General features: G+C 52.7%; 1 protein-coding gene across 1 annotated transcript in view; it reads right to left on the reverse strand.

The window, feature by feature from the left end:
- JADE2 (jade family PHD finger 2) overlaps nucleotides 1–13,318 on the reverse strand; it is an 83,236-nt gene that overhangs the window by 40,620 nt on the left and 29,298 nt on the right. The gene's annotated exons all lie outside the window — the stretch shown is intronic.

Consider the following 13,318-nt stretch of genomic DNA (forward strand, 5'->3'; position numbering starts at 1 on the left):
CCCCCCGCTGGGCTGGCTTCCTCGGCGGCGCCATGCCCACCCGCCTCAGGCTGCGATCAGGAGGGGAAGGAGCCATCTGGGAATCAGGAATTTGGTTTTTGGCCTGTGCCTCCATCTACCTCAGGGTATTCTGCCCTGCAGATTGGTGGCGTAACACCAATCCCAAATAAAACCAGTATCAGTGCAGTGAAAACTTCATTAATCTTTTTCTCCAACAAAACGGTAAAAAAGCTTTTGAGGTCTTCAGAGATAAAAATCATGTAAAACCAGAGAAATATCCACCTTTGACTGTGACAGATGACCGGTGGTCATGGGCTGGGAGTTTGCACTTTTCCCAGTGTCCCAGAGAAAAGCGGCGCGGGGAAGTGGGAGTGCGGCGGCATGGCTCTGGCATCGCGCCTGCCACCGAGAGCCAGCCCGCATCCCGCCGTGGCATAGCTCCGGCTCCCGCTGGGCTGGCTTCCTACGCGGCGCCATGCCCACCCGCCTCAGGCTGCGATCAGGAGGGGAAGGAGCCATCTGGGAATCAGGAATTTGGTTTTTGGCCTGTGCCTCCATCTACCTCAGTGTATTCTGCCCTGCAGATTGGTGGCGTAACACCAATCCCTTCAGAAATAAAACCAGTATCAGTGCCGCACGCAGGCTTTACCACCACATCTCATTCTTCCTAAACACCCACTGATGCTTTTCGGTATGAACCAGCCCGCACGCCGCACGGCTCCATGCTGCAGAGCAGCCCCAGGGAAGCACCGAGCGGGCGGCTCTGTGCCGGGCTCTCCATGGGAACATGCCTGCTCTTCAACAGTTCTCCAATTCTCCCTCACACCATGAGAAATTAAGCCATTTTTCCACTTTGTGTGGCTCCTTTCTTCCTCCCTGCCTTGCATTACCACCAGCCTGCTGGCAGCAGCCTCCTATGTGTTTGGATTCCTCAGTCAAATAACTCAACCTACAGCTACAGCTGCCAGCATCAACCTCATGTTGCTCCCCCTGACGTTAGAGGGTTGTTTCTCCCCATGGGGGCTCGCGGAGAGGCTCACACAGGAATACCACATCAGAGCAGAAATAGCCCATTTGGGAGAAACACACTGTCCTGCCTGTGAAACCAGAAAATGTGATGTGGAAAGCACATGCAAGCACAGGACCGGGGCTGTTACGAATAGCGATGCTCTTGCCTGGAGCCAGTGGTCCTGCCGGCGAGCTGGGACCGCGGCACCAACCCATCCCTGCTCCATGGCCGCAAAGGGGCATCTCACACCCCTCGAAAGGCAGCACGCGCCCGAGCCGTGGGATAAACGTGGGGGACAGGGCTAAGGCAAGGGCTTCTGCTCACCACGCTGCTGTCTCAGCCACGCTGCCGACCCAGCTCCTTCCACCCGCCGGGCAGGAGGGTGGCATGCGGGTGCCAGGTTTGGCACCGCCAACACACTCCGTGCCCTGCGAAGATGAGACTCTTTGCCCAGTGGGTGAATTTAAGTGCAATGCTCTGTCCTAGTTACATTCAGAAACGTGAGCCAGCGGCAGCTGAACCCCTTCTCCCCCGTTGTGCCCTGCCCAAAGTGCTCAGCAGGAGCACAGGCATCTGTTGAGTCTCTCTGGAGGTCTCCAAGGACTGGAAGAAGCCCCAGCTCTGCCAGTGCTTCCCCTCTCGCCTGGCCCTGGACCTGACTGCAGGAAAAATGAGTTACAGTTTGGCAACCAGCTTTGCTTGCTGCCCTCTCCCCGATGATGCAGGCAGTCTTGGCCGGGCTCGTCGCTCCCAGCCCCACTGCGCCGAAGTCAACCGATGGGTTCATGCTGCGAGCCGATCCCAGTGTAGGTCCGTGGCAACTTTCCTTTACCTACAGCAATAGTTTTCCCATTCATCTATGGAAATTAACTCTTTACATGAGAAAAATGAGGTGCAATGAATATGATGGTCCAAATACTGATAGCAACAGTGACTCCTCCAGCCATTAACTCCTCAGAAGCAATTAGTGCTGATTTACTGGGGCACAACCAAGATCGGATCCTGGTCCTGGGCTGCTCAGAGGGGATGCCCACTCTGTGCAGGTATCCACTCTCCTGAGCACCATTGGCAGGCAGAGCGACCCCTGATCTAAAGCATCCTCCAGTCAAGCCCCCACGACCAAGCCCCACGTTGCAGGCAGGCTGCCCGCTGCCCGCCGCTGCGGGACACCTCCAGCGTGCCATACACTTTAGCGTTGCATTCACACCGTGCTGGGCAGCACTTTGGCAGGCTCGGCAATGGAGAACATCCCACGGTGGTCTGCGAGATTTGTTCTGAGCGCTCTGTAATCGCAACCACGGGGATGGGGAGAGGAGCTGCCTCATCTGCTGCAAACTCCCTGCACAGAAAGCGAACAGGCGCTGGCTGTCAGCTCTTCTGCCTTTTCTTGGCAACTCTGCGGCAACATGCATGACACTTGCCATGCACACGTCAACAGTGTCACGCTTAATGACATGCAAGCAGAGGACGAGCTGGAAATGAAAAGCAGCCTGTGGTGCCAGCTGACAGATCTCTGCGAAGTTGGGAGCTGGAGCTCGCTGCAGTATTTGCACAGCTCACGTTTCCTCCCCGAAATACCACCTCCCGGCACAAATGTCAACACAGAAGGACACTGCAAAGAAACAAACAAGCAAACAGCAACCTGCTGCAGCACGTCATCCACTTCCAAGCAGCTTCTCTGCTGTGCAAAGCCTGAGGATCCAACTCTCCTCTTGCACCAGCACCAGCCGGGAAGCCCACTGGCCCCTGCAAGACTTTTATCTGCCTTCTGTCCTGATATGTAAGTTAATGTCAGAGCATTGAGCGCCTCGTGCTCTGTGATGTGTCTGGGGCAAAGCCATCGCGTTCATCATGTAACCAGCTGAATCTTGTTACCAGATGCTCCAAAGGTCTGTAAGCACCAAGGAAAGAAAATCATGCACAGCCGCCCTTGGGAACGGGACCCTACCTGCCTTGCCCAAGGTCGCGAAGAAAATCTGTGGCAGGGCTGGAAAATGAACCTGGGCTTTCTCCAGACCCAGACACATAGTTTAATCGCTGTCCTCTGCAGTCACAACCATTGCAGACACTTCCAGAGCCACCAGCGGGTGAAGCAATAATTTGATTGCTCAGAGAGAGAAACATCAAGAAAGGGGGTCTTTTTGCCTCTTTTGCCTTACTTTTCCCATCAGTACCTTGAAAATGAAGATGTGCCCCAATGCCCTGAGGACATCTGCAAATTTCAGTTCAGGATCTGAAAATAACCCCATGAAAAGACAGCTCTCAGTCCCCAGATTTTAAAACGAGCTCACTGTAATCTAGGACAGGGCTTGGGGACTCAGTAACGTCTGTATTTAATGCAGACAGCAGTAATAACACTGAAACTATGCCTGCTCCAGTCAGGCTTCAGGACTGTCATCTAAGGAGCTCCCAACCCCCTAAAATATACAGGAGTCCCTGGTGCAACGTGCATCGGTCCAAGGACTGAACCTCTCCTTCCCACGAGCCCAGGTCCAGCTCAGCTTTGCAAAGCGCCAGGCCCTCGGTGGATCCGCAGGCAGGCTGGGCACAGTGGTCTTACGGGAGAAAGCTCAAAGCTGTCGAGAAAAAAAAAAAAACCACCCTCCAACTGCGATGCGTATTCCTGTTGGAAAGAACTGCCTGAGCAGGGACGGGGACGGTACCGTAAGCCTTCATTAAGCCGAGTTACACAAGCTGCTCGCCGAGCAGCCGGCTGCAACAGGTGATCGTCTGACACAGGGCCAGCCAGGGATGCTCGGGGCGGCGGGAGAAAGGAGCCGCTATTTTTAGCCTGGCATAAAGATGCAAAGATTAATGCTCTGTGTACATATCAAAGGGGCGGCCTGAATAGGTCATTTACTATATTGACAGCCACCGAAATGCACTTTGTTTGATAAGGATGCTGACGGTGACTGGAGAAATCTCTTTGGGTTATCTACAATGCGGTACATGCGATACTGCCTGCTGAGAGCCGAGCCGCCACGTTCCCGGTGCTGCCGGCGTGCAGGACACAATGCCTGCCCAAGCCCGGGCAAGTCAGCCCCGATGTGTGTGTGTGTGCAGGCTCTGCCTTCTTACTGCAGGTATCTCGTGGAAAAGGATTTTTGCTAAACCTGATGCTCAGAGATGGGAGACGAGCGACTCTCCCCCGTCACGCAGCCGCCTGCCGAATGCTACCGAACCCCCCCAAAACCTGGATGCGTGTTCAGACTCTCTCAGGTCTTGGCTTTGCGCAGACCTGGTGACGCAGAGATCACAGGGAGCTTCACGGGGTCACTGATGATAACAGCACCGCTGGCACGAAAGCTCAGCGTTCAGCCCTTCCTAACACTGCGCCATTAAACGGAGTTCGCTTCGGTTTAATGGGAACTGGAATTTACAGAGTGACTCTGCTTCTCACCACGTCACTGATGATGAAGATCAAGTTAATTAAAATACAAAGATCTAATGGTGTGCTCCACATGCCCACTGGCGCTCAGTTAAAAGGTTTGAAACGTGCCAACGCAGCGATAGCAGGTGCCTCCCCCCGTCTGGAAACACATGTATGGGGGAGGGTTGATCAAGTGCTGCAGCACTCGGCTACCCCAGCACCGCGCTGCCTGCACAGCTCCTATCTCACTGCAGTTTGCTTCCGTTACTAATTATTAGTCCTATAAGGAATAAGTGTTAATATGAAATGTATCTTCTAAAGAGAACTACTGAACTTTACTTTTGGAGTTTCCTCTTCGTGGGCAGGACCCCGTGCCCTCGCGCCCATCGGCAGCACGGGCTGGCATCCCCCGGAGTTAATGCCGACTTGGGGATGCTGGGACACGTTCGTGCCACGTTCTCGCCATTTCAAATACCAGCAAAGGGAGGAGGTCAGAAATGAAGAAACTGCACAAAGAAGGCACCTGGAGGAGAACTTCTAACCCCAAGCCTGTTGTGCGTAACTGAGGGAAAAGATGAAAAAGGAAAGACATCCCAAAGGGTCCGCAGCCCACCGAGCCCCTTGGCATGAAACCTGCCCCTTACCAGCCTCTGAGGCCAATGCAGCCACGGGGGAGGGAAGTGCATCAGCTGAAGCCTCCCCAGGCAATGCCCACCCCGGGGGGACACGGTGCCCCTCAGTCCCAGGAAGACAAACGCTGCCATCAAGACCTTACCCTCAGATTACGCACACCCAGTGATGGCCAGACCCAGTGAGGCTGAAACCTGATGCAGGCTACCTAATCGGAAAGCAAAAACTGCGGATTCAGGATCTGGCTCCTCTTACGCTCATTTTCTACTGACACGAATCTTCTGACTTCAGCGTGGCTATGCCTGATTTGCACCAGTGGGAGATGAGACTCCAGCGCTAGGTCTGCACCTCCGTAGGGACAGCAGTGCCTTTCGTCAGGACGCTTTGCCCTGTCGGGTGGCTCCGAACCGTGACTCGAGCGGTGCCGATACCTGCTGCCCAATGGCACCTCAGAAATAACAGCAAAATTATTTTTTTATACAGCGAATGGCTTGTATAACCCTACAAAGACCTGCTGGAAGCCTGGTCAAGGTTAAACCTGACTCATCCGCAGCACTTGGTTAAACACGAGGTTTTTATGGCTTGCAAACGTTTCAGCAAACTGTACGAGAGGCTACGCCTGCTCCTATGAGTGTCCCTCCCACCCCGAGGGGTGCAGGCGGCTGCCGGGGGCCGGGGGGGCCCCCGGGACCCCCCGGACACCCCAAGCCTCTGGGAAGACCAAGCAGGACGTGATGCTCGGAGGTGTGCGGCCTCCCGTCGATTCCTGGATTTGCTTTAGCGGGTAAAATAATTTTCCTAAAAAGCAACCCGTTCCTCCCTGACACATGCTAACACACCTGCAAAGAGCTTCTCGGTGTTCAGATATAAAGATCAATGACTGCAGAGACAGTTGCCTTGGGCTAGGAGGAACGGTGGAAGGAAGAGATCCTACAATTTAATACAAGAGAGCAATCCTTTCGAAAAACCCATGCCCTGATTTACAGCAATATAGAAAACAGACCATGCTGTGCACCCCTCCTCATCTACAATAACATCAAGAAAATTGGAGCCCGGGAAGCTGCAAGCTTTGTGCTGCCCAGACACACTGCAGTGGAGACACAGCTAGAAAAAGGGAAGAAACCACCGAGGCCGCCCTCGCCAGCATCTCCTGCCCATCTGGGCTCCATGAGCTGGGGTTGGCAGGGACATCATCGCTTTTGCACAGGAACGGGGCTTAATCCCTTTGGAAACATTCACATTTCCAAACAGCTGCTCAGTGGAAAAAGAAAAACCCAGGCTGGGCGATGAGGATGTCTGCACACGTGCCACCAACTCACACAATTCTGCGGTGAATTTTGCATTATGTACGAATATTCTTCACATCCCAGGTTCAGGCATCGGTCATCCCATAGGAATCAACCCTTCCTTCTTATTTCTAGACTTGTTTTCTAGTTTTCCTACTCCAGCCTCAGGGGTGGTGGGGAAGATGCAGGACTTCCTACCTGCTTCAAGTGCTTCAGGATGGCAAGACACCGCCCGTGGCGCAGGACACGGGAGACAAGAGATGCCCACCATCCTTGCCAGGGCTGCAGCGGGAATTGGGTGCCCGGAGGAGTCTGGCAATATGCAGGTACATGCTCAAGGAGACGGTTTTCTAAAGATCGGTGAAAATACCCATTCCTCACCCTTGGCAAGAGCCAGCAGCACAGCCGTGCTGTGCCCTGGCATCTGCCTCAGCTTGGGAGAGCGCCCGCACCCCCTCCTGCTGATGGTACCAACGCGGCCGCCCAGGCGCTCCATTGATTTTTCCTTTTTCGGAGAGAAAGCAAGAGTCAAGCTCTTAATTATCTCAATTACCAGTTTTCCCGTTTCCCTTTATCTGTATCGAAGGGCTTCTGTTGGCTTGTGTAGAAAATTTTCTCTTTTTTTAAAAAAGCAGAAGTAGTCAGGTAAACAGCAAAAGCAGTGCTAGGAAATTCATTGCCAGGGCATTTGTGAGGCTGAGAACTCATCAGCCCAGCTCGTTTGTGCTGCCCTGCCATCTCCGTTGGGGCCAGCTCCTGCACAAGCAGATCTCCACAGCACAAGAGGAATTTCATGTGTCTTCGAGGGTTTTTCCCCCAGAGTTTTGATGCTTTAGTTATTCATCCCTAGACTCGGTTCAAAGAGGGTAAGACACACTCAGCCCCAGGCCGTATCAGCCCTGGCATGTTCCAAATAAATGGTGACGGTGACACACAAGCACCCCTGCAGCCAGGGACCCTGTGCAGGGCATGACCAACCAACCCACCCAGACTGGGTCTGCATGAAAAGCAAGAACGTGCTCCAAAAAGCCTCAAACCACCTCTCTCAACCTAAACTAGAGCAAAAGAGTCTTGGGTAGCAAGCAACGTGTTACGAAGCATGTGGATGAATGAGGCAAGATCCTGAGCTTCCAAGGCTCTGTGATGTGCAGGGGGTGTTGAGAGAAGAGAAAGTATCGCGCGTGACCCTGGGTTGGTCACGAGGCCGGGGTGACCCATACCCCAACGGGGATGGAAACCGTGACGAGGCCGGGGTGACCCATACCCCAACGGGGAATGTCTCAAATGCACCAGAATGGGCAGGTGGCAGAGGATGCGTAACGCCAAAGCGGGAAATGAAAATGCTACAGAAACAAACAGCATAGCCTGAAAGTTTTATTCAGGTAAAAAGCCTGCTTTTACTGAAAGTAGAAAAGAAACAGTGCGCTGCTGAAGAGCACAGCGAGCACCGCAGCCCGCAAATGATGCTGTTCTTCGGGAAAAAATGTGGTCCTGGGCAACAGCTTCTTGGGGGTACCACCAAACAGCTCAGAGAGCCGCGAGATGCCCTGGCCCTCCGCCCCGCGAGCGCTCTTCAACACCATCTCCACCCCCCCCCAAAGTCCTGCTCGTCCCTCCAGCCCCTACAGCGGAGGATGCGGTGCCGGGAAGGACATACCTGCCCAGCTCCGTGGTGGCACAAGGGCTTTACCTGCATCTGAGCACCATCACGGAGCGCCCAAACACAGCAGACCCACAACCATGAGATAAGTCACTTCTCGCTGATCGCAGAGTGAGTGGCTGGTGAGTTTGGTTGCCCTCCTTAAGTCAGAGCACTCTAGCAAGGCGGCTTCCCATTAACACCTCGCTGCCGCCCCGACGACCTGGGCAACGCGTGGCCCCACTGCGCAACGCACTGCTGAGATGACTCCTTTTCCAAGCAGGGCTCTGGTGGCGGGACCACACGCCTTCCCATCGCAGCTACTGGTACTGGCGTTCGCTGGTGCTGTGCCACCACCGAGATGCTGCGGCTCTCCCTGCAGCACCACCGCAAAGCATCACGGAGGCAAAGCCTCCGCCAAGTGCTGAACCACTTGCAGAAGCTCGATTGCTCTGGAGGAGCATTTACTCCTTTATTTATCCAGCCAGCCAGAGACATGGCATTTAAAAAAAACCTCTGTATCAATCAAGGGCTTATTTAAACGAAGGGCTGAAAACTGGGATCACCCTGAAAAGCACAACAAACCTGAGGCCATTAGTCTGAAAGTGGGTCTCAAGGGCACTTGAGGAAAAGGAGTAAGTGGACCCCAACACTCTTGAGGATCACATCTATCCCTGGAGAAGATTATGCGGTAATAAAATATACTCAGCAAATTCCCATGGTTAATCTCATCTCTGCAAACTGAATGCTTCACTTGGCTGAAGGGAGAAGGCATTTTTTTCTATATGCTCCCTTTTAATATACTAGATAGAAATAATTAATCCTGAGTAGTGTTCCTCTTCTGAAAATACTTAATTTTGTTACAAGGAAGGCTTTAGTCAGTCACCTTTTCTTTACCTACATTCCAGTCTAAATTAGTCTTGTCCAGCGTCCATAAATAAATCAGCTTAGGAAACTCAGTGGAAAGATAACTCTGCCAGCAACCTTCAGTGGATGCTGACACTGTTCTTACCGCCAGCTCCACTTGTGGGGGAATTCTCCTGCGGCACACGACGACTTTAAAAAGGCAATTTAAAGGGATGATTTTCATTTTCTGTTTATTAAAATAGTATCTAGCAGGCCATTCGGACCAGATGCCCAGTCTTCTTATGAACTTAAGCTAATAGATTTTATAGGCGCTATTGCTCCTCGGTAGTGGAGCGGAATTTAAGATGTTAGGAAAAGAGCCTGGTGGCACAAGGGTGAAGGACGGGGTTGCAGACGGTGGTGGACAGTCATGGTAATGAGCTGCGACCCACAAAAAAGATTTTGCGACCCTCAGTGTACCCAGGCCCAGATTTACTGACAACGTTACACCTACTTATTCCACTTTTATGGCTTCTAGTAAAGTCTGTAGAACCATGAGCCAAAAACTATACTCCCAAAGCTGGGTTCAAAGAAGAAAGGCAACGCCAAGAAGATATTAAATGGGTTAGGTTTTAAATTAACTGGCCTGATGTTCAGACCAGCACGTAAGCTGGCTGGACCAGCTAGATGAGCCTAAAAGCATTGTTAGGATACAGGTCTCGGTGCTAACGGGTGCCTGTGCACTTCACCACTCCCCTCCTCGACTGAAGATGCTCCAGGTAACATCAGGAGCACCCCGGCCACCAGCGCGGGCTGCTTGAGAGCTCACAGCCCTGCAGGCACACTGCTGTCACCCCTGGCACAAGCCACTGGCAGGAGACCTGAAACCAGAGGCCCGGGACCCTGCAGGAGGGACCACTGGTACCCGGCGTCTGCCAACACGTCCTCCTGCGTGATGGAGCAGAGAAAGGGCTGGAGGCAGCTGGTTCCGAGGAGGAGAGCAGCGACACAGTGCGTCTGGGCAGGCCGCTGGTACCAAACCCTTTTATTTGAAAACAAACAAGAACCTCAACAAAATTAAAGCCCCGTTTTTAGTGGGCACTGCTGGGACCGCTTTGTTCAGAAAAGTAAGAATTTGCAGTATTTCCTTATTGGCTGTTGGAACCAAAACCCCTCAAGATTTGGCAACAGCCTTTGCAAATCCACAAAAATTCATATGTACATAACAGAGTGGCTGCGGGAGCAGGGCTCAGCCCGAGGGCCAAAGGTGGGTCCGGGAAGGGGAACCTGCAGTGACTATCCCGTCTGGTGGCCCGGTCTGCCACCCCGCTCCGTGCCATTCGTAGGCTATCCTCACGTCAGGGGCTGTAACAAGCACATTTCTAGCAAAAATAGTTGATGGAGGTAACATAAAATCAACGCTTTCCTTGGACATCCGTGCTCGAGCAAGCAGCCCGGTGTAACCGCAGGGTTCATCACCGCTGCTGTTAATGGGTGTGATGCACGGCTGGGCTGGCGCTACCCCCTGGTATAACCTAAACCTTCAGTAAACCACTTGTCCCAAAAACCTACGCAGGTGGTAAACACTTGGTTCAGTCCTGAAGCTCTCGTTCGACTTCTTGCTGCTGTTTTGGGAGAACAAAGCAGCTGGATTTGGCCCCGGGAGGATCCACCGAGCTCCTGTAACAGGAGCACCCGTGCCCAGAAGGCACCCCACAACTGCCCAATCACCGGTGGCCCATGCTCAGCCCCGTGAAGGTCCCTTTGTGTTACCCAAGTGGCACTCGGGATGCTCAGGAAGGGGTTAACGCTGCTTGCAGCAGCGTCCTGCCCTCCGGGTACCAGCAGCCAGTGAATGTGGCTCCAGGTGACGTAATGCCTGGGTGGCCTGGGTGGCTGCGCAGGCTGCACACCCCATCCCTGCACACCCCATCCCTCCTACGCTGGAGATGTGTCAGGGACCCCGGGATGCGTCAAGGACCCCGGGATATGTTGGGGGACCCTGGCGTCCTCTGCCAGGCAGGGACCAGCGCAGGACAACGCAGCTCAGCTACACCCACCGCCCCTTTAGCTGTTGTTTTCCCCAGCTGAACCCCAGACGCTCGGCACTTTCCAAGCAGTGAATATTATAAATGATCATTATCAGCTTTTAAAACATCCTCAGCAATCGGGAGGGTACAGTGACCGGTGCTGTGCAGCTCCGCAGGGCGCAGCCCCGGCACAGCCTCACTGCCCACGGTTGCCGGCACCGTCTCGACTGGGAAACTCCTTTTGGCTCCAGGACTGTCCAGGGTCTCGCTGTTTGGGTTTGGAAATCCCCATGACAATAGCATTTCTGTGCAAAATGTCAAGGACGGGGTAGGGTGGCCCCTCACGTGCTGCTGGTGGTTGAGGATTTATACAGGCAGGTTCTTGAAGTTTTACAGAAATGCAGCTGAAACTCCAAACTGCAATTAACAGGTGCAGTAAGAAAAATGCTCCATTTTCCCCTCTCCATGTAATATCTCCCCCAGTAACAGCCTGTAACCAGAGTGGGTCCTTCCAGGCCTCTGGAATAATGTAATCCTCTAAGGAGAAAGTGATTCACTCTTCTTTGATGTGATAAAAAGAAGAAAACAAGTGAACAGGAGGCACTAAACAGCCATCTTGTTAAACCCAGACAGCTTTTCCAATTTCGTTTCTGAGCTGTTTATCACCATATAAAAAGCCTGATACTCAGCAGACTAGATAAAGACCGGAGTGTTGAAGTCCCTGTCTTTCTCACGTTTATATTCCAGCCTAAATCTCGCTGAGATTTAGCTCAACAAATGAATTATTTAAGTCTCAACTCTGATTCAGCGCCCAGAAAATTATTTTGATGTAGACCAGAGAAGGGACCTGGTAAACAAGCGCTCAGGTGCAGCGTTGGGAAGTGGCAGAGCAGCGTCCGCCTTCCCGAGGCAGAGGAGAGGACGGGCACCATTTCACAGCGGGATCATCTGCACAACTTCTGTGCAGAAGAAAACCACGGCTGCACGGACAAACAGCGATGACCAGACAGCGGTTTGCTGGTGGGCTGGCTGGAACAACAAAACGCAGATGTTTTTCTGGTTGACTAGACAAAAGCAGCGTCTGGGCTGAGAGCAAAATACACACATAATTTTTGATGCTGTGCAATGATCATCTTCGTACTCCTTTCTCCCTTTCCTCTCTGTGCCATTCAACCTTAACAGTGACATCAAAGGCAGCAGGAGGGGGTTCTGACCCCTCTGGCTCCGAAACCCAGCAAAACACCATGGCCCCCAACCCCAGGGCAGCTGCAGAGGACGCTCAGGAAGCATCTGCTCCCCGTGGGTGACCACGGCAGAGCCAGCGCCAGCGCCAGCACCTATGGGTGCTGCTCTCCTCCTTCTCCCAGAGCACCACTGACCTACCTGGTGGCCCTTCAGGGACTCGTGTTGCATGCCAACCTTCTCCAAACGCAGCCAGCAGGTTGCTAGTATTCTGCTCATTTCCATTTAAGCAATATGTATCTTGGAATTGCTACTAGGGAAGCCAGGGACACATGAGCATATGTTTTCTGGATATAAAAAAGACGAAAAACGTTGCTTCTTTATGTAACTTAAGCCAAGCTACTAACGTTAAAGCATCTGGAATTAATTATCTCAGCCAGATAATGTTTCCACAATTATTTCAGTAATGCAAACAGCTCCACTCATATTTGTATCCACCTACTAACGGGGAGCAGAGACAGAGGCTGTGAGCAATGGCAGCAGCTCTGCACCTGCCGTGGTCTGAGCGGGGGCTGCGAGCACGAGCCACAGCAGATCAGGAATTGGCCAAATCCCCCCGACCCTGCTGCTAATGGAGCTGAGCATCGGAAAGCTCAACATACAGACGAGGGCACAAAGATGACTATTCCTGTGATCAGCACGGTGCCATCGCACGGGGTCTCCTTACAGAAAACCAACCCAATGAAAGCAAAGCTTTGAAGAATTTTAAAAGGCAGCATCCAGCCTTTTTTAATGTGTTTTGAATCACTGCACTAACACTGAACCCTGAAACACATGAGAACAGTTTTGACGCTGAGTCACTTGAAGCAGCGCACAGCCCATCCCACAAAACCCAGAGGGATCCGTCTGCCTCTCGCACCATCCACGTACTGCTATGCAGCTACGCTTGTTTTGGTGCATTTTCCAGATCTTCTTCAAGTGCACTGAAAAAAACCACCTACCAGCTCTTCTCCACCTCACCGAGGCCCTGGGAACACGGTAAAGCTCACTTTCCAGCAGTGCAGGCTTCACCTAAATTCAGCAGGATTATCCACAGCAGCACCAAGAACCGAGCAGATATTCCCGCTGCCGGGCTGTCCTGGTCCTCCCATCGCTCTGAAGAGCACTTAAGAGTAATAGTTTCTTGTATTGTTCAATGGGGACACAAAGTGCACTAAATCACTAAGAGGTGATTTAATTACTGCTGCAGTTGCAAGCAGCAGCAGTCAGCTCTGCTACGGTTTGCCTGGCTCTACGCTAAATTCATGGTTCTGGATGGAGGGCGGA

The sequence above is a fragment of the Aptenodytes forsteri genome, unplaced genomic scaffold, assembly GCF_000699145.1.
Source record: "Aptenodytes forsteri isolate BGI_AS27 unplaced genomic scaffold, ASM69914v1 Scaffold54, whole genome shotgun sequence".
Classification (NCBI taxonomy): Eukaryota; Metazoa; Chordata; class Aves; order Sphenisciformes; family Spheniscidae; genus Aptenodytes; species Aptenodytes forsteri.